The following is a 20,754-nucleotide window of genomic DNA, read 5'->3' on the forward strand; positions in this document are numbered from 1 at the left end:
AGTCTGTTAGAAACTTCTGAAAATATGCCTCTGAGTATAACATTTTCACACAGCATATGTATTATTAATTTTTGAAAATGTTACCTCAAAAAACTACTAATTTTATCACATAATGATAGAAATCATTGCTCTTGGAAATGATTATTGCCTTGTCTGTACAAAAAATCTTCTGCCAGCCACCAGGTTTTGTCAGGATAGAGGAACATGGCAAGTCATTGGCAACATTCACTTCGAAGTTGGCATTTTGGTTGAGGCCATATCTGCTCTTATTATTAACACCAACACCCTAGGCTGATACTTCAAGCAGGCACAAATATGAACTCAGTTCTGACCTTTCCTCCAGGCCTGGCTTCCTCTGGTCTTATCAGTTAATCAGACTTCCATCCTTCTGTAATTGTGCTGCCTCTGCTGAGTTCAGGGTTCCCTCTGCTGACCTTTCTCTGACCCTACCATGAAGTTATGTCTGAATTCTGCCTGTCATTCAACATATACCTGAAATACCATACCTTCTGGGAAGCATTTTCTAAATCTTGCAATCAGAAATCATTTATTAATATTCTAATATCTCTGGCATCTGTCTTCTGCACCACTATGGGAACCAACACTTTAAAGTACTATATGTGTTACTGTTATATGTTTTAATGGTGCCTGGGACTTGTTTTAATTAGGTTGATAAGTCGCATAGACACCGATGATTGTCAGGAAGAAAGATTTTCTTATACTCATAGTCCCCAGAGACAGGAGACATGGCCTGCCTTGCAGAGGCACATGGGGAAGCCCAGAAGAGAGATGGGTAGGTAGCGAGAGAAGGAACCATCATTGCGGTTTCTTTGGGAAGGAGATGAAGCCAGGTAAATAGGTTTAGGATTGGCTGGTAGGAGTCCTTTCACTGGATTCTGGGCTGTAGGGCTATGGGGTTATCCTAGCTGCTGTTAACTTGCCCTCACCAGGGCACAGTGGCTAAGAGTGTGCACATTAGGTACAGGAAGATTGGCAATTTGGGGTCTGGATTGATTGGGTACATATCACAGGTGTGCCCAAGACAAGTCATTTAATGGCTCTAGGAATCAGCCAGCCCTGAGAGAGGCAGTCCTTGCTGGGCAACAGTGCCCTAGACAATAGAGAATCAGGCATGTAGAACTAAGAAAGTTTGGTCACTAACTTCCTTTTGTTAGAAATCCCTCATGAATAACATGTTAACAGGAGTGTGCACTGGAAAGATCAGGAATGAGGATTCTCAGCATATGAAACTTCAAGTAAAATTAAAATGTCAGGCTTGGGATGGAGCTATAGCTCCATAGCAGAGAGGGCCTGGATTAGAGCCTCAGTTCCTCATGGATGTGCATGGGTGTACTTGTAAACACACACACACACACACACACACACACACACACACCAAGTCAGACCTTGGTAAGGGTAGGAGGAGTAAGGAGGCAGGGATGGAAGTTCACAGAGACATTCTAAACCCTCATTCCTTCCTCCCTTTCTCTGCCACTTCTCTTTCCTTTCTAATGCACTGCCTTCTCCTCTGCTTCAGATTTTCTTCACCATGCAACTTTTTCTTACTTGGTTGTTTCTCCTTATAATTTCCACATAAATTCCTGTAGTGACCCGTGTGAGCTCCTAATCTTTGTGTCCTCTCTTGATAAAATATTTCAGTTGCTGCTGATCCACAAATTTTCTTCCTCTTGCAGTTTGCATTCTTGGAAGACCAACTGTATATAGTTTCATAATCTGTTAGTCCAAAGCTTGTGGTACTAGGTAGGGACAGAGTGGGCTGGGATATTTCTGTTAGAAGCGCTGTATGTATGACAAGGCTGTGATTAACATGTGATTGCTATTGAGTTTATCCATTTCTCATTTAGAAAAGAAGTGTGCCATGCTGCCAGCATTAATTTAGCTTTCAGCAATCAACAATTAATTTATTTTATGAATGGAAATTTCACCACAAAAAAAGAATGCTATAAATACAATGATGTATTTTGTTTCTAAAGACTATCAATAAACTAGAGCGATATGAAAACAACCATAAAGGGAAGATATTTTGACTTTGGGGGTCAGGTTAGGACTGACACCTGCAACTTATCTCAGGGGTTAACACTGCAGCCACAAATGCCACTGGTGAGTATTCTTGAGGCAAGGGGGAAATTTTAAGAAGTAGAAGAGACATACACTAGGCATTGCTAGTTTAGAGGAGGGGAAGCAGTTTCTATGAATAATGTAATTTATGTGAAAATGCTGTATGTAAATAGAAAGGTGATATATGGATCTATAATAACATGTATGTATTACTTTTATTTGTATTAAATTCTTTTATTGGTACATTGTAGGTATACAACACAATTACATTTCTCATTGGGAATTGTACCTTTACATAATGCATCTTGGTTCTGATTTTTTCCCCATTCCTAGCCCTCCCTTCACGCCCTCCATCCTTCCCTATTTACAAAGACTTTATTTCCATTTTTTCCATTTCTCATCATTTTTTCCTTTCCCTTCTTTCCTTTCCCCTGCCCCTCTCACTACCCCTACCACTTTGGACATTTTCTTCCTATTTTACATTATGGATTATTCATTCTAATCATTGGTACATTTTAGGTATACAATATAATGACATTCATCATTGGAAATTTGCACCTTTACATAGTCTCTCTTGGTTCTTATTTTTCACCCTTGCCCAGTCCTCCCGTCAACCCCTCCAGTCCTTCCTATTTACAAAGATTTTGTTCCTATTTTTCCATTTTCTCATATTAATCCCATTCCCTTCTATCCTTTCGCCTAGCCCTCACACTTCCTTCCCCTTTGCCCCTTTTCTTTCTATTTCACATTACCTATTATACATTTAGTCCTTATTTACACTTTCAGTTTCTCACACCAGAGAAACTATTCGGTATTTACACATGTGTGTCCTATTTATTGCACTTAACAGTATCGCCTCAATGTGCATCCACTTAGCTATAAATGTCTCTAATTTCTCATTTTTTATGGCTGAGTAGTACTCCATTTTATAAAAAACCCCCACATTTTCTTTATCCAGTCTCCAGTTGATGGGCATTTGGGCTGTTTCCAAGTTTTAGCTATTACAAATGTGCTGCTATGAACATGGGAGTACATATATCACTGTGGTATGATTCTTTTAATTCTTTGGGGAAGATCCCCAGCAGTGGAATAGCAGGGTCAAATGGGACTTCCAGTCCTAGTTCTTTGAGGTATCTCCATACTTGCACCAGTCTCCACAGTGGTTGCACAAGTCTACACTCCCACTAGCAGTGGAGCAGTGTTCCTCTTTCCCCACAGCCCCGCCAGTATTTGTTATTGGTTGATTTCATGATAGCAGCCATTCTTTCTGGAGTGAAGTGGAATCTCAGCATTGTTTTCATTTGCATCTCTCCAAGGACCAGTGATGTTGAACATTTTTTCATGTATTTATTTGCTATTTCTACTTCTTTGTCTGAGAAATGTCTGTTCATTTCAGATGCCCATTTTTGGATTGGGTCTTTAAATTTGGGAGGTCTGATCTTTTGAAGTTCTTTATAGATTCGAGATAGTAGACCTTTGTCTGAGGAAGAGCAGGTGAAGGTTTTTTCCCACATTGTGGGTTGTCTCTTCACACTGCTGGTGGTTTCTTTTGCTGTGCAGAAGCCTTTTAATAAGAACACATCCCATCGGTTGTTTGTGCTAGTTCACGGGCAACTGAGGTTTTGTTCATAAAATCTTTTCCTACACCGATGTCTTCAAGGGTTCTACCTAACCTCTGTTCCAACTAGTTCAGAGTTTCTATTTTAATATTTAGATCTTTAATCCATTTTGATTTTAGTTTAGTGCATGGTGAGAGATATAGGTCTAGTTTTAATCTTTGGCAAGTTGAAGCCCAATTTTTCCAGCACCATTTATTAAAGAGGCTATCTTTCCTCCAGTGAGGGTGTTTGGCTCGATTATCAAAGATGACATGGCTGAGTGTGTCTGGCGATGTTTCTGCATCTTCTAATCTGTTCCACTGGTCCTCAGGTCTGTTTCTTTGCCAGTACTGCTGTTTTTATCACAGTAACTTTGTAGTATAGCTGCAGGTTGGGGATTATGATATCCCCTGCCATGTCTCTGTTACCTAGAATTGCTTTTGCTCTTCTGGGTCTCTTCTTGTTCCAAATGAATTTTTGGATTGTTTTCTCAAGGTCTTTGAAGTATGCTGCTGGGATCTCAATTAGACCTGCATTAAATCTATATAGCAGTTTTTGATGTATGGCCATTTTCACTATATTAATCCTTCCTACCCAGGAGCTGGGGATGTCTGTCCATTTTCTGATTTCACCTTCAATCTCTCTTTTCAGAGTGTCATAGTTTTTAGAGAAGAGGTCTTTGATTTCTTTCATTAGGATGATTCCTAGGTATTTCAGTTTTTTGGATGCTATTGTGAAAGGAATTATTTGCCCTATTTCTCTGTCAGTGAGTCTGTCATTTGTGTAGAGGAAAGCTACTGATTTTTGTGTGTTGACCTTGTAACCAGCTACTTGACTGAATTTGGTTATTAAGTCTAGAAGACTTTGGGTGGAGTTCTTGGGGTCTTCTATATAGAGTACCATGTCATCTACAAATAATGACAATTTGACTTCTTCATTACCTATCTTTATTCCTTTTATTTCATTCTCTTGTCTAATTGCCGTGGCTAATGTTTCCAGAACTATACTGAACGAGAGTGGTGATACTGGACATCCTTGTCTTGTTCCTGATTTTATTGTGGAGGATTTCAGTTTTTGACCATTTAGTATGATACTGGCTGTTGGTTTTTCATAGATGGCTTCTATCAGTTTGTAGTAGAGATCATCTATTCCAATTTTTGTAGGGTTTTTATCATAAATGCTTGTTGGATTTTGTCCAATGCTTTTTCTGTGTTTATGGAGATAATCCTATGGTTTTTGTCCTTGGCTCTATTGATATAGTGTATTACATTGATTGATTGGCATATATTGAACCATCCCTGCATCCCCGGGAAGAATTCTACTTGATCAGGGTATATGATCTTCTTGATGATCTTCTGCATTCTGTTTGCCATTATCTTATTAAGGATTTTTGCATCTATGTTCATTAGTGAGATTGGCCTATAGTTCTCTTTTTCAGTTGGGTCTTTCTCTGCTTTGGGGATCAAGGTGAATCTTGCTTCCAGGAATGAATTTGGGAATATTGGTTCCCTTTCAATTTCATTGAAGAGTTTAAACAGTAGTGGCAGCAGTTGCTCTCTAAATGTGTTGTAGAATTCAGCAGTGAAGCCATCAGGGCCCGAGCTTTTCTTAATTGATAAGTTTTTAATTACATTTTCAATTTCATTGATTGATATAGGGTTGTTCAGAATTTTTAGGTCTTCTTCGCTCAACTTTGGTAATTCATATGTATCTAGGAATCTGTCCATTTCTTCTGTGTTGTCCATCTTATCGATGTATAGGTTCTGGAAGTAGGTATTGATGATCCTCTGGATTTCTGCTGAGTCTGTTATAATTTCACCCTTTTCATTCCTAATTGCATGGATTTGGGCTTTTTCTTTCCTTTTTCTGACAAGGTTGGCTAAAGGTTTGTCAACTTTGTTGATTCTTTCGAAGAAGCAACTCTTGGCTTCATTGATTTTTTGTATCATTCTCTTAGTCTCCATTGCATTGATTTCTCCTTGATCTTTATAATTTCCTCCCTTGTATGAGCTTTGGGGTTGTCCTGCTCTTCTTTTTCTAGAAATTTGAGGTTCAGCATCAGGTTAATTGGGCTCCTTCTGTTTTCCTAATATGCATATTCACTGCTATGAATTTCCCTTGTAAGACTGCTTTCATTGTGTCCCATAGATTCCGATATGTTGTATTGTCATTGTCATTTAATTGAAGGAACCGTCTGATTTCTTCTTTAATTTCCTGTGTGACCCATTGGTTATTCAGAAGTGTGTTGTTCAATTTCCAGGTGTTTATGAAATTTTTTAAGTTTCTTTTGCTATGGATCTCCAATTTCATCGCACTATGGTCTGATAATATACAGGGGATAACTTCAATTCCTTTGCACTTACTTAAACATGTTCTATGTGTGAGTATGTGATCTATTTTGGAGAACGACCCATGTGCAGCTGAGAAGAATGTGTATTGTGATTTTGTGGGGTGGAAGACTCGGTGAACATCTGTTAAGTTCATTTGTTCAAGAGTTTGATTGAGTTCTAGTATTTCCTTACTTATTTTTAGTCTAGTTGATCTATCTATGTGTGGCAGTGGGGTGTTGAGGTCCCCCACTATAATTGTATTAGTGCATATATGACTTTTCATGTCCATTAGTATTTGTTTTATATGGTTGGGTGCAGTAGTGTTTGATGCATAGATATTTATGATTGTCATCTCTTCCTCTTGGATTCTTCCCTTTACAAGGATGTAGTGTCCTTCTTCATCTCTCTTAATTAGTGTTGGTTTGAAATCTACTTGATCTGCAAACAGGATAGCTACTCCTGCTTTTTTTCAGGCTCCTGTCACATGGAGTATTGTTTTCCACCCTTTCACTTTCAATCTATGAGTTTCCTTTTGAATTAAGTGTGTTTCTTGTATGCAGCATATTGTTGGATTTTGCTTCTTGACCCATTCTGCCAGTCTATTTCTTTTGATTGGTGAATTGAGACCATTAACATTGATGGTTATAACTGAAACATATTGACTTGTCATTGCCATGACTTATTCTTTTTGTTGGGTTCTCCCCTTTACATTTAATTTCTTGTCATGCCAGATGGGTTCATTCTGCTTTGCTTCCTGGGGTTGTGATCCTCAATGTCTGTTTCTAGGATATTGTGTAAAATTCTTTGGAGTGCTGGTTTGGTGTTCACAAAGTTCCTAAGGTGCTTTTTGTCATGAAAGTATCTTATTTCTCCATCCATTTTGAAAGATAGTTTTGCAGGGTACAACAATCTGGGTTGGAGGCTGTTTTCTTTTAGGGCTTGGAATATGTCACTCCAAGCTCTTCTTGCCTTGATGGTTTGTGTTGAGAAGTCTGCTGTGATTCTGATGGGCTTTCCTTTGTATGTGATTTGTTTCTTTTCTCTGACTGCTTGGAGAACTTTGTTCTTCTGTTGTGTTTCTGGAATCTTAACAGTTATATGCCTATGTGTAGATTTTTTTTGATCAAGGCTATTTGGAGTCCTATATGCCTCACTTATCTGTATGTCAAGCTCTTTTCCCCTGCTTGGGAAGTTTTCTGCCATTATTTCTGTGAAGAGATTTTTTATGTCATCTGCGCTCTCTCTTGTTTCTTCATTGAGCCCAGTCAGTCTTATGTTTTTCTTCTTTGCATCATCTAGCAGCTGCTGGATTGATTTCTCATGTTCCCTTATAATTTTGAAGCAATCTTTCTTTTCCTGGTCACTAATTGTAATCTTATCTTCTATATCTGAAATTCTGTCCTCACATTGGCTCATTCTGCTGTGTAGACTTTCAGTGGAGTTTTTCATGTCCTGGAAATCTATTTGCATCTGTTTTATGGATTCCATTTGTTTCTTGTGTTGGGATTCCATCATGTTCCTGAGCTCCTCTCTAGATTTATTAATCATGTCTTGCACTAGGGGCACAATTTCTCCTGTTATCTGAGAAATTATTTCTGATTTCATTTTTTCCAGATTCCCTTTTGTTGCCAGTTCAGTGGGTCCAGGTGGTTTAATATCAGAATGGTTCATCTCATTTCCCTTTGGGGTTGCTGTAGGTGACCTGGAAGTCTGGTTTTGAGACTTATTTATGTGTTTTCTCATTTCGACTGGGGCCGGGGGCTCTTAGCACCTGAACGGATTACCTCCTCTGAGCTGGGTGTGGAACAAGGGCTGGGAGCAGCGGTAGGGATGGTGACCCAAAAGCCCTTTCCTGTGGGCTGGGAGCAGCAGGAGGGATGGTAGCCAGGATGCCCCTTCCTCTGGATCAGGAACAGTGGGATGATGGCTCAGAAGCCCCTCCCTTTGGGCTGGGAGTGGTGGGAGGGTTGGTGGCCTGGAAGCCCCTTCCTCTGGGCCAAGAGCAGTGGGACAGAAGGTGGCCCAAATGCCCTTTCCTCTGGGCTGCGAGCAGCGGGAGGAATGGTGACGGGGAAGTCCCTTCCTCTGGACCAGGAGCAGTGGGATGACAGCTCAGAAACCCCTACCTCTGGGCCAGGAACAGCGGGACTCAGTACCTTGGTCTGGTTGTCTGCTGTCCTGTGCGTCTTTGTAGTGTGGAACCAGGTGGCTGCCTGTCTGCAGCGGGGTGATTCGGTGTCTTTCGTGTGACTCCACATGTATGTATTATAGATTAAATGGTGGGAAATTGTTCCAAATGCTTTACATATATATTCTCATTTAATCCTGAAAACAACACTATCAGGAGGATTATGACATTATGATAATTTTACAGATGATAAAATGGAGGTACAGAGAATTAATTTACTGAACGATGCACAGTGATTGCCCTGAGATTGAAACCAAGGAACTCTGACACCTGTCATGCTGATAACTACTATATTTCTATTATACGTAGACAATACATTTCATAAAATAGATTCTACATTCGTATTATGTGATACATCAGACTTTACATGAGAATGGCTAAAGGTCAGTACATTCAGTGGTATATGCAATTCATTTTATTTGCTGTGTGCGATAGAGTAGATGCTAGTGTCTCCCTGAAATTCATATATTGAAACTTTAACCTGCTCTGTGATGATATTTGGAGAGATTTTTAGGAGGAACTTAGGTCACAGAAGTGGAACTTACAGGATGGGAATAGTGCTTTTGTAAGAGAAAGCTTGTCCGCTCCCCAAACATGTGAAGATGTAAACAGAAAGCAGGAACTCACTGGACACCGAATAGGCTGCTGTCTATCTCGGACTTCTAGCCTTCAGAACCGTGAAAGGAATGTTTTGTTCTTTAATCTACCAGTTTATGGTATTTGTTATAGAATTTGGAGCTAAAACATTATATAACCTATCTGGATATTAGTAAATTTATTATTGCTGAGAAATGGCTTTAATCCAAGGAAATATTTCACATATTTAAGAATACAAGTTGAATGTGGTAGCACATGCCTATAACTCTGATACTCTGGGAGGCTGAGAAAGAAGAATCACAAATTTGAGCCTATTCCAGGCAACTTGGTGGCTTAGTGAAACTCCCCCCACCAAAAAAAAAAAGGTCATAAAAAAGTCCTGGTGATGTATCTCAGTGCAAAGCCCTGTGTTCAACACCCAGTACTACCCCCCCCCCAATCCCCTCAAAACAAAACAAAAACAAAAAACTCCACCAAAAAAACCAAAACAAAACAGAGAAAGAGAGAGAGAGGGCAATAATGTGGTCCATATGTTCTTCAGATCCATTCATAATCTTCTGGGAATGGATGTTTGAGAAAATGCACACAGCTTTTCTGGAGACCTGGGCTTACTCTCCCACAGGAAGGCTGATACCTGGATTTACTTGTTTCTTATTGGAAAGCAAAATAGCTTTCATGGGGGAAATATTGCAATAACACGTAACAGAAATTTCATTGTGAGGTTTTAAAAATTTATTAAGTTTATTGGTACATTTTAGGTATGCAATATGATGACATTCATCATTGGGAATTTGTACCTGTACTTAAGGTTTTGCTGAATGAGTCACAAAATCAACCCTTCCTAGTTCAAACAAAAGAACTTTCTCAGGCATTCAACTTGAACAGCCAGATGGCCAACCAGCACGTTCTATACATGTTACCACTCAAGTATGTTTTCCAGCATCTTGGCTGCCAGGGGATGCCATTTCTACTGTAAATATGTCACTGGTAATTTGTCAGTTTGCTCCACTAATGACAGAAACTGTGACTATCAAAATGATGTTTTAAAGTTGCTGAAGCAATAACTGTCAACCTAAAATTTTGAACAGTATCTTTGGAGCAGAGCAAGAATGAAGATGGCAAGTGGGATATGAACACTTCTAGATCTTAGCACAAACCCTTAACTGTTTGGCAGACAGAGAAGTCCCAGGAATGGCTTACATGAGGAATCCTGAGTTCAGTGCCTTTTTAAAAAAAAGACTTGAATGTGTATAAAGATAAGGATTTCATCAACAACAATATTTTACAAGTATACATTTTTACTGCTTCGTAATTTCTTTTTTCTAATATAAAGAGAGAATTCTTTAAAAACAGAATTATTTTCATTTTATCAAACTCAGATATAATGTGACCTTTTAGAAAAAAGTGGATCCCATTGCATATTTTTGATTGTGGCTTCTTGTATAGAATGATTGCAATTACAGTGTGTGCCTTGAACAAAGCAAAAGGCATGTATACTATATTTACTTCAAGGAATAGATATGTGTTGAAAGAATCACAAAGAAAAAGCAAGGCAAGGAAAGATACATTGTTGATTATAGAGTTTCATAAGCTAGAACACAAAAGAGTATGTTAAAAAAGATATACATTCTTAGTAGAAAATAAACAAAAACCCACATCTTGAAAGTCAAAGAGAAATTGATGACAATCTACTTGCTGTGGCCCTCAGTTCTCTGGAAATATTATGATATATTCCAGAGCAAATCACTGTGATCTGCTTTGTATGTAATTCTGCTTCAGCCCCCTTTCAACTAGCCAAATTTCTTTTGCTTATTTATGAGTTTGATTATAGTGTTAACAAAACCCACAACTAAACCCGAATAATGAACTGGACTGTGAATAGGGAATACAAACTGCAAATAAATATATTCAGTAAGATATTAGTATCTTGAATCAGGAGTACATGTTAAAATATTATAGCACTGCCCCTTTGAAAAGGAAGTTGGTTTTGTTACTTTATTTACCTATTAGGTTTTATTGCAGGCTATATTATATTTTGACAGTTCCAAAGTGAAAATGTATTCTGATGCCACTTAGGACTCTAGAGTGGTGCTAAATTCTTAGATAATGGAATAAAAGGGCTTAGAAAACATATGTTTAAGTCAAGTACGGATTGCCCAGTTTGATTTAAAAGTGACTTTGCCTCAAAAGGAAATGGTGCAATTTCATGAAAGAATAAAGCTTTTTTTTTAAGGAGCAAGAGGTGTTGAAAACAATGTTTTTACATTTTGGAAGCTGTAGCAGACCATAGGAGAAATCAGAGGCTGGATGCTGGTCATTCTCTGGCAGAAAATGTAGTGACAGAAGCAGAGTGGGCTGCAGGAAAGCCCCTGATTTCTTCAGGCCTCCTCCTGTGTTTGGGGAAGGATTCCGGTGATACCCAAGTAGTCCGTCCCTTCTTCCTCTCAGGTCCCAGAGCTCACTGTGGCTGCGTCCCAAACAAACCTGGAGCCCTTCCAAGGGGGTGATCCTTCTCTAATGCTTCATGATATTCCAGAAGGTTGTGAATGGAGGGGTAGTAGTCTTGGCTGCTTGCTCTCTACCTCTTGTCATGTACTTTGTACTCTTGTTCTCTTTTACATTGTGCCCGCGTGAAGTCTATATTAGACCCTCAATTTTGGTCATGTAAAAGTGAAGTCATTACCCTGGCTCTTTTAATTTATTCTCACTCCTCAAATCTGATTCACAGAATGTGCCTAGAAAGTCCTGTTCTTAGTCCTATTATGAAATGAAAGGTCATTTTTTAGCATATAAAATCCTTGCTTCTTACTCTAAATATTTTTTTCTTCCAGCTTTAAACCCTTGCTCTGAAATTTAACAACTGCTCAGTTTCATGAACTTGTGAAAGCCATATATTTTATCACACTGACAAGTAGTGATGATTGTAATTGAATAAATTAAAATTAGTTTTAAAAATAAATTTGTTTGACAATGAATATGTAAGTGTGATACAAGTGACAGAGAATTCTATTAATTATTCTTGATTTTATAGGCATCAAAGTTTGTTTGAAAGACTACTGAGAAGAAAATGGTAAAAAGATCAGGAGATAAACCTATAAAATTTACTGTCGAGAATTTCTATTTCTTAAACCATATCCATATTCTTAGTGTTTTGATAAGTACCACATGAGTCAAACTAAAGTGGCTTAATTAAAACAGAATAGAGATCATCAGAAATTAACCTTTTGAAATCTACTTAAAAATATGATTCATAGTTTCTCTTCCAGATATATTTAAGTTAGTTTGATTCAGTTTTGGCCATTGAGGTAGTAGTGTAGGAAGAAGTGATGTAAGTATTTTCAGCTTGGGAAATATTTATGATACGGTGGTGTTATAATGATATTGGCAAAAATCCACCATTTTCAAAATGTTTATGGTTCAGTGGATTGAAGCTTCATTAGTCTCTGCAGTGGGTAGATTGTCTTGAGAGACATTTGGTAGTGGGATATGGCATGGACAAAGGCATTTAAAGTTAGGTTAAAAGGTCTAAATATAGAAGATTCCATAGTAATTAGTGACAGGGAAGACCCAAAACTTGATAAACAAGAGAAATCCATTTCTTACTTGGAGCGTGGTCAAGGTGTAGAACTTCTTAACATACACGATTTCCCATAGAGCATTCATGACAAGGCAAGAGGTTAGTAGAAAGGGGGAGACACAGTTTCCTCTCCTTTTGCACAATTCATTGAAGAGATTCCTTGTGCTCTCAGCTATCCAGAGAAAAATAATCTAATTGGCACAGCAAAACAGGAATCCAGAAGATGACATAAAAAATATAAAGTTGCTATGTTACACTGGTTCAACAAAACCTCCCACAGTGACTCCCTTTGGGGAGAACAGATGAAGGACATTGTGGTGCTCTGTAAAAAGAAGCTAACCAAATGTGTAACGTTGCACATGAGAAAAACATGACAACCCTAAACTGGGAAGTAAAAAATAGGCTATTCGTGTACTCTTGAAAAATGCTAAGAAAGTGGATAGTAAATATTTTCACCACAGAAGTGATAACTAGGAGATAATGCACATGTTAAATTAGTTAAATTTGGTCATTCCACAACATATATATACTTCAAAATGTCCTGTCACACACAATAAATGCATAGAATATATCTGTAAATTAAAAAAATAAATTAGAAAAAAGGAAAAAATAGGCTATTCCTTTCTTTGCTAATTTTTGGTTGCCCGTTATTGTCAAATCCAACCTGTATGATCTCTTTCCTCCTTCAGGCCCAGACTTAGGGGATAGATAATGGCTTTTGCCTGTAAATTTCTCTGCAGATGAAGAAGGTAAAAGTTCACTGGTTATATAAAAGTGGTTCTAGAATTTTGGCAGTTCACAGGCTACTGAGTTTATAGAAGTGGAATCTAGACTGTTGGAACAAACATGCATATATTTTCTCTTCTTGGGTTCTCCTTCCAAAAGCCTGGCTGTGCAGTGGTGGGCTGCCTGTTTCCCCTGAAGTCTATTCCAGTACACAGTTTCCTAGCCTTGTGGAACACTAACCACACAGGATCACTCCTGTCAGGGAAAGTGAGGGAAATGTTGACAGCTCCTAAGAAGAGCAGAAGCTGTTACCCTGAAGGAGTTGATGAGCCTGAAGGAGTTGAGGGCCTCCTGGACTGGTGACTGAGGAGCAGGTTAGAGCCAGGAGGCAGGGGAGAAGGGAGGTGTTCACACAGATGGGGAAAGACAGCTAGAGTCACGTTTGTGAACTCTCAATTGCTTCAGAGAAGAATGTGGGCAATAGAACTAAGACAGGAAGGAATGAGAGCAAGGCTGAAGCATGTCAAAGTAAACCAGGACAGGAGATGAAGATTTTATACAATGAATTACTTAAAGAATGTCATGTAGTCTAACGAGGAAATATGACTGGCAATAATAACACAAAAAGCATTTAACACTCTTAAAATAAATGACACATGCTTGACTCATTTATGAAAAAATACCGGACTAAAAAGGTCCCACAGAGAGCTTTATTAATTTTAAGTCCCTTTAACCAAGAAAATATTGAAAATTATTTAAAAATTACACCATTCATGTTCATGTAAAATACTATTAATATTGTAATATATGACCTTCTATTTTTCAATGCACACTTTAGCTCTTATTTTGATAATTCTACTATCAAGTAATGTTACATCCCACCCATTTGATAACCTAAGTCATATGCTTTTCTACATTACTGAAATTATTGTAAATTATTATTTAATGTATGAACTATATTGTATGATCTGAATATACAAAATCTACCCAGCTATTGTTTTGCTTTTTATTTGTACATTATTTCTATTTTATGCAGTTTCATTAATCCCATAATAAATGTCTTTGATCAAATAGCACCTATGTTTTGCAATTATTTCTTAGGTGACTTTTAGACATAGACTATTAAGTCAGAAGGTTTATTATAATGGCTTTTGGCATATATGTCAATTTGCATAGTTTTTCTTTAGAGGTCTTACTACAGATGCTTAGAGGTAGCCCTATCTCTTTCCTTGTTTAATCATGTTAAATATTTAAATTTTAATGTCTGTGTTATTTAAGAGAAGGAAAATAGCATGGCACGTTTTGGCTCAAAATATTCACTCCTTTGAAGTGTTTTCTTTGAACATTTTTCATATATTTTATTGATACATCCAGCATATGTTTATTAGGATTTATGTCTCAGGTAATCAATCAGGTTCTAGTGACACAGCTGGGGGGAAAAAAGTCCTATATCTTAGGTCATGTTCTAGAGAACACAAACAAAGGAAAATTAAGCAGGGTTATAAAATGAAGAACAGTAATTACAACTATTTTTGAAAGGGTGGACACTCTGAAATGGTCATATTTGTACTGAGATATTAATATGGTGAATAAACAATCTACAAGAATATTTTGGACCAAAACATGCCATGCAGAAGGAACCATAGGTCTACAGCTTCCAAGTACACATTTGTGGAGTGTACTGTATCAATTTTGAGGAAGTCAGGACAGCTAGTAGGGAGTAAGGGAGGTGAAGCATGGAAGGAAATGATTTAAAAAAGTATCTGGAGCTAAGTTATTTTACTTTTCCACATCTTCTGTGTTAAAAAGTGTCTTGACACTTCTTCATGTAAGTAGAAACTAATTCATCAAAATCAGCAACCATGGAAATAACAATAAAAATTGGCTGGAATTTGGTTGGGAATAAACCAAAACTATAAATTGATTTGGGAAGAATTGAAATCTATAAAAAGTGAGTCTTCCAAATTAAAAACATGGTACCTCTCACAATATATTAAGGTCTTAAATATTTCTCAATAAAATTTTGTTTCCCTAAGGAGTCTTATATATGTTTTGTCATATCTATTCCTGGGTATATTTTGTAACATTTGTTTCTGTTATTTGTATATTAAAATATATTTGTTAAACTGATTTTGAATCTAGAAATCTCAGTACTTTCTCATAAATTTAAATAATTATTCTTAGATATTAGAAATTCAATACAATCATATTACTGAAGAATAATGAGACTATTTCTTCTCATCTAATTTTTATATTTTATATCTAATCCATATAGTTTATATCCAATCTGTATTTGATTTTCTTCTACCACTGAACTTAGTAGGACCTCCAGTATTCTACCATATGATCATATTGTAAATACTTGCAATGAGAATATTCTTAATATTTAAGTATGATTTATAAGTTTTTGAAAAATAGATACTTTACATCAAAGTAAAGAACTAGCTTCTATTCCTAGTTTGCTAAGGGATTTTTTTCTTTTAATAGAATATTCATTATGATTTTTACTTTTATTGGTTTAAAAATCACATCTGGCAAATGAAACAATTGTCCCTTTAATCAAATGATTATTAATTAGTTTTCTAATGTTTGAACCAGCATTGTATTCTTTTATAGTCAGTTTGGTTTTGATGCATTAAGCTTTTGCCGTATTGTTAAATTCATTTGATATTTTTCAATTTTAATATTTTCCCATGTATATTCATAATTAAATGAAAGTAATTATAATATTTTACCTTTTCTTTGTAGGATTTTAATTTCAAGGTTATGATGGTCTCCTAAAATGAATTGTATATATTATCATATTTTTCTTGTGTTCTAATATCATTATGTAAGAAGAAATTTGTTTATGCTATAATTTTCTGAAGAGTTGTCCAGTGGAGTCATATCAGACTAAAGGAAAAGGAAAAGTTTATTAAAGAACAAATAAACAAACAAAAAGCTACTGATTCTATTTCTTTAACAGTTACAGGAAAATTTGGGATTTCTCATATTCTTTTTTCCCTAGTCCTTTCTCTTGAATTTATTTTTATAAGGAAAATTGTCCATTTTATTTAAAATTCCAAATTTATTGTTTTAAGATTTAAAAAATATTCCCATATGGTTTCATATTCACAGTATCCTTCCTCATAATAGTTATTTGCGTCTTATTATTTTACTTTCCTGACATTGATTACTTGTCTTAATTCCTTTTTTATTATTATTCTCCTTGAAATTTGTATATATTCTAATTATCTTAACACCTTTTTCTTTGTGATTCTCCTTTATTATATGCTTGCTTTCTATTTTTTATTCTCTTCCATTGCAATTAGCAATTCCTTTCTTCTACTTTCTTTGAGGTTATTTTGTTTCTTTTTTATTTATCTACTTCAGATAAATTCAAGTACCTAACATTAATTTTTAGACTCCTGTGTCCATCATGCATTAAAGGCTACAAATTTTCCTCTGCAAAAATACTACTTTAGTTTCATCCTCAAAATCAGCTCATGTTATTTATTGTTTTCTGTTGGAGTTTCCAAATATGAGGAGATTTTGTAGTCATCATTTTACTTTTACTTTTTGTTCTAAAAATTGGTTTCTAGGTTAATTATTTTGTAGTTAGCACCCATCTCTGGGTGACTTCGGTCCTTTGAAATTTGTTGAATTTTGCCTTATAACTTTATGATAGTATTAAAAATTGGTTCACACTTGCTCTAGTGACATGATTTTTCTGCATATATATATATATATATATATATATGCTCTATTTATATGTACGCATTTCAAATGCTTTTTTTATTCCTTGGGTTATTGAGAATTATATGTTAAAATTCCCATTGAGATTATAGATTTGTCTATTTTTCTTTGTATATCTGTCAGTTTCACTATATTATTTATCAGTTATGCATTTAGGAATTTATAATTGTTACATCTTCCTGGTGAATTGAAACTTTTGTAATTACCAATACAGGTATACCCATTTCCTCCCCTCTAGTTTATTAAATCTTTGTTATTTAACTGGAAAACTTGGCCACTTGTATTTACTACAACTACTTATATATTACTGAATTATATTAGATACTGACTTGAATCGTTCCTAATTTTGTGTTCTTCAATTTTATTCATTCTATATTTTTGCCTTCTTTTTATGTATAAATTATTTCTTATTTCAATTTTTCTACTATTTTATACACTCAGTTATAGAAGTTATCTTAAATTTAAATGTTAAGTTAGTTTATCAAATGCTATGGTTAATTTATATATCTATCCTCTTGCTAGATAACACAATGACCATTTTACTCCAAATGTTTAACCTTTTGGGCTCCCTGCTTATCCAAGGTCTGTACCCTATGATTCCCATCTTGAGCTTACTAACTGTCCTCCTTTTTGCCCATGTAACTTGATGCTGCTACTTGACTTTAGCCAAGTGTGTAAATTTGTCCAAGTGCTGTTAAGGGAAGAACTCAGCTTTGGTCCTCAGTCTGGTCCTCTCTTACATTGGGAGATAAAGGCAGTTCTTTGCTATTTGGAAACTTCTTCAAAACTTTGCAGTTATATTAAAAATGTACTACTTACCAATTTTAGGAGAAAAATTATTACAGAAAATGTATCCCACTAAATGGATAAGGAAGGGTATTTCTTCATTTTATATTTTGAAAGGTAGTAACCTTTTCCTCCAATATTTGTGGCAGATTTTGAAATTTTTATTTAGCTTTTTCTTTGGGAATTCCACCTTTCACATGTGGTTAGGAAGGTTATTCCACCTTATAATTAGATAATTATTTATATTTTCTTCCAATTTGTTACAGTTTATTTCATAATAAATCTTTATTCCATCTATATTCTTCAATACAGGGCATGTTATAAGGAACAAAAGATTCTTTCTCCTAAACAGCTTAAAATGTTACCAGAACAATCTGTTGAAATTATCTTCTAATATTTCATTAATCTTTAATACCTCCTTTAATTTTATTTGTAATTTTTCATTGCTAGTTTACACTTGTAATAGTAGCGTACTAACTTAACTCTGTTTATTTATTGGTTATTTTAATCTCTTTAAGACCAGTCTCTGTGTATATTCTTATTTTAAATATTAGTATAAGTACTTTAAAATTTGCCATTTTTAAATAACTATGTTGTGAAATGATGCCTGTGGCTCACTTATAAAACATGAAAACATTAATAACCCTTATCAGTGTCTTTAATATAGGGTATATTATTAGTTTATTGCTATAAATGTTGTCAGTCCAAAGCAGACTAGAGCCACATATTAAAGCACACACATTTATAAAATGTATATACTTATGCCATTTGCCCTGAGTGGTCTAAAATGCAGCATGAAGAAATAAGATCCATAGTTTCTCTACTCTTTGGATGTGTGAAAAGAGAAGAACAAATTATGATCACACAAACTTAATTTTAGACAAATTTTCTATGATGAATACTACTAGTAAGGAAAGCTTCTGTCATTCACTGTTAAATTCAGCAATAGAATGCATTTTCTCGATTCTTGGTTATTTTCAGAAAGTGTAATTTATCACCCCCAATTTTTTGTAATGATCAATAAATGATTATTTTAAAAGGCTAATATGGGGGCCGGGGACGTAGCTCTGGTTCAGTCGCCTGTCTCGCAAGCACAAGGTCCCAAATTCGATCCCTGGTACCAAAAAAAAAAAATAAAAATAAATAAATAAATAATAAAAAGGTTAATATAGGTAACTTCAAAAATCCATTGAGTAGTTTTTGACAGGAGATTCATTAAGAAACCTATTAATGGAAGATTCCGAACCAGCCCGCTACAGACAGGCAGGTCTGCGCACACCCTACTGAGGTCCCAAGTCTTGAGGAACATGCAGAATCAGCCTGCACCCTGGCAACAATCCACTGGACCCCCATCCCCGCTCCTCTGTACTGCCACCTGGTTCCACACTACAAAGATGCAGAGGACACAGGACCACCAGACAAAGGTACTGAGTCCCTCTGCTGCTGGCCCAGAGGTAGGGACTTCTGAGCCGCTGTCCCACTGCTCCTGGTCCAGAGGAAGGGGCTTCCTGGCCACCATCCCTCCCGCTGCTCCCAGCCCAGAGGATAGGGCTTTTGGACCACCTTCTGTCCTGCTACTCCTGGCCCAGAGGTAGGGGCTGCTGAGCTGCCATCCCACTGTCCCTGGACCAGAGAAAGGGGCTTCCCAGCCACCATCCCTCCCGCTGCTCCCAGCCCACAGGAAAGGGCTTTTGGGCCACCATCACTACCCCTGCTCCCAGCCCCTGTCCCACCTCTCCCAGTTCAGAAGAGGTAATCTCTGCAGGTGCCAACAGCACCCCCCCCCCCAGTTGAAATAAGAAAACACATAAATAAGTCTCAAAGCCAGACTTCCAGATCACCTACAGCAACCCCAAAGAGAAAAGAGATGGAACACTCTGATGCTCAACCACCTGGACTCACTGAACTGGCAACAAAAGGGGATCTGGAAAAAATGAAATCAGAAACAATTTCTCAGATAACAGGAGAAATTGTGCCCCTAGCGCAAGACATGATTAATAAATCTAGAGAGGAGCTCAGGAACATGATGGAATCTCAACATAGGAAACAAATGGAATCCATAAAACAGATTCAAATAGATTTCCAGGGAATGAAAAACTCCTCTGAAAGTCTACAAAGCAGAATGAGCCAATGTAAGGACAGATTTTCAGATACAGAAGATAGGATTACAATTAGTGACCAGGAAAAGAAAAATTGCTTCAAAATTATAAGGGCACATGAGAAATCAATCCAGCAGCTGCTAGATGATGCAAAGAAGAATAACATAAGACTGACTGGAATCAATGAAGAAACAGGAGAGAGTGCAGATGACATAAAAAAATCTCTTCACAGAAATAATGGCAGAAAACTTCCCAAGCATGGGAAAAGAACTTGACATACAGATAAGTGAAGCATGTAGGACTCCAACAAGCCATGATCAAAAAAAATCTACACATAGGCATATAATTGTTAAGATTCCAGAAACTCAACAGAAGAACAAATTTCTACAAGCAGTTAGAGAAAAGAAACAAATCACATACAAAGGAAAGCCCATCAGAATCACAGCAGACTTCTCAACACAAACCATCAAGGCAAGAAGAGCTTGGAGGGACATATTCCAACCCCTAAAAGAAAACAGCCTCCAACCCAGATTGTTGTACCCTGCAAAATTATCTTTCAAAATGGATGGAGAAATAAGATACTTTCATGACAAAGAGCACCTTAGGGACTTAGCACTCCAAAGAATTTTACACAATATCCTAGGAACAGACATTGAGCATCACAACCCCAGGAAGCAAAGCAGAATGAACCCATCTGGCATGACAAGAAATTAAATGTAAAAGGGGGGACCCAACAAAAAGAATAAGTCATGGCAATGACAAGTCAATATGTTTCAGTTATAACCATCAACGTTAATGGTCTCAATTCACCAATCAAAAGAAATAGACGGGCAGAATGGGTCAAGAAGCAAAATCCAACAATATCCTGCATACAAGAAACACACTTAATTCAAAAGGAAACTCATAGATTGAAAGTGAAAGAGTGGAAAACAATACTCCATGAGACAGGAACCAAAAAAAAGCAGGAGTAGCTATCCTCTTGGCAGATCAAGCAGATTTCAAACCAACACTGATGAAGAGAGACGAAGAAGGACACTAC

This window comes from Heterocephalus glaber, unplaced genomic scaffold, assembly GCF_053883595.1.
Source record: "Heterocephalus glaber isolate CG9 unplaced genomic scaffold, H.glaber_assembly_v1.0 deba00001606, whole genome shotgun sequence".
Lineage (NCBI taxonomy): Eukaryota > Metazoa > Chordata > Mammalia > Rodentia > Bathyergidae > Heterocephalus > Heterocephalus glaber.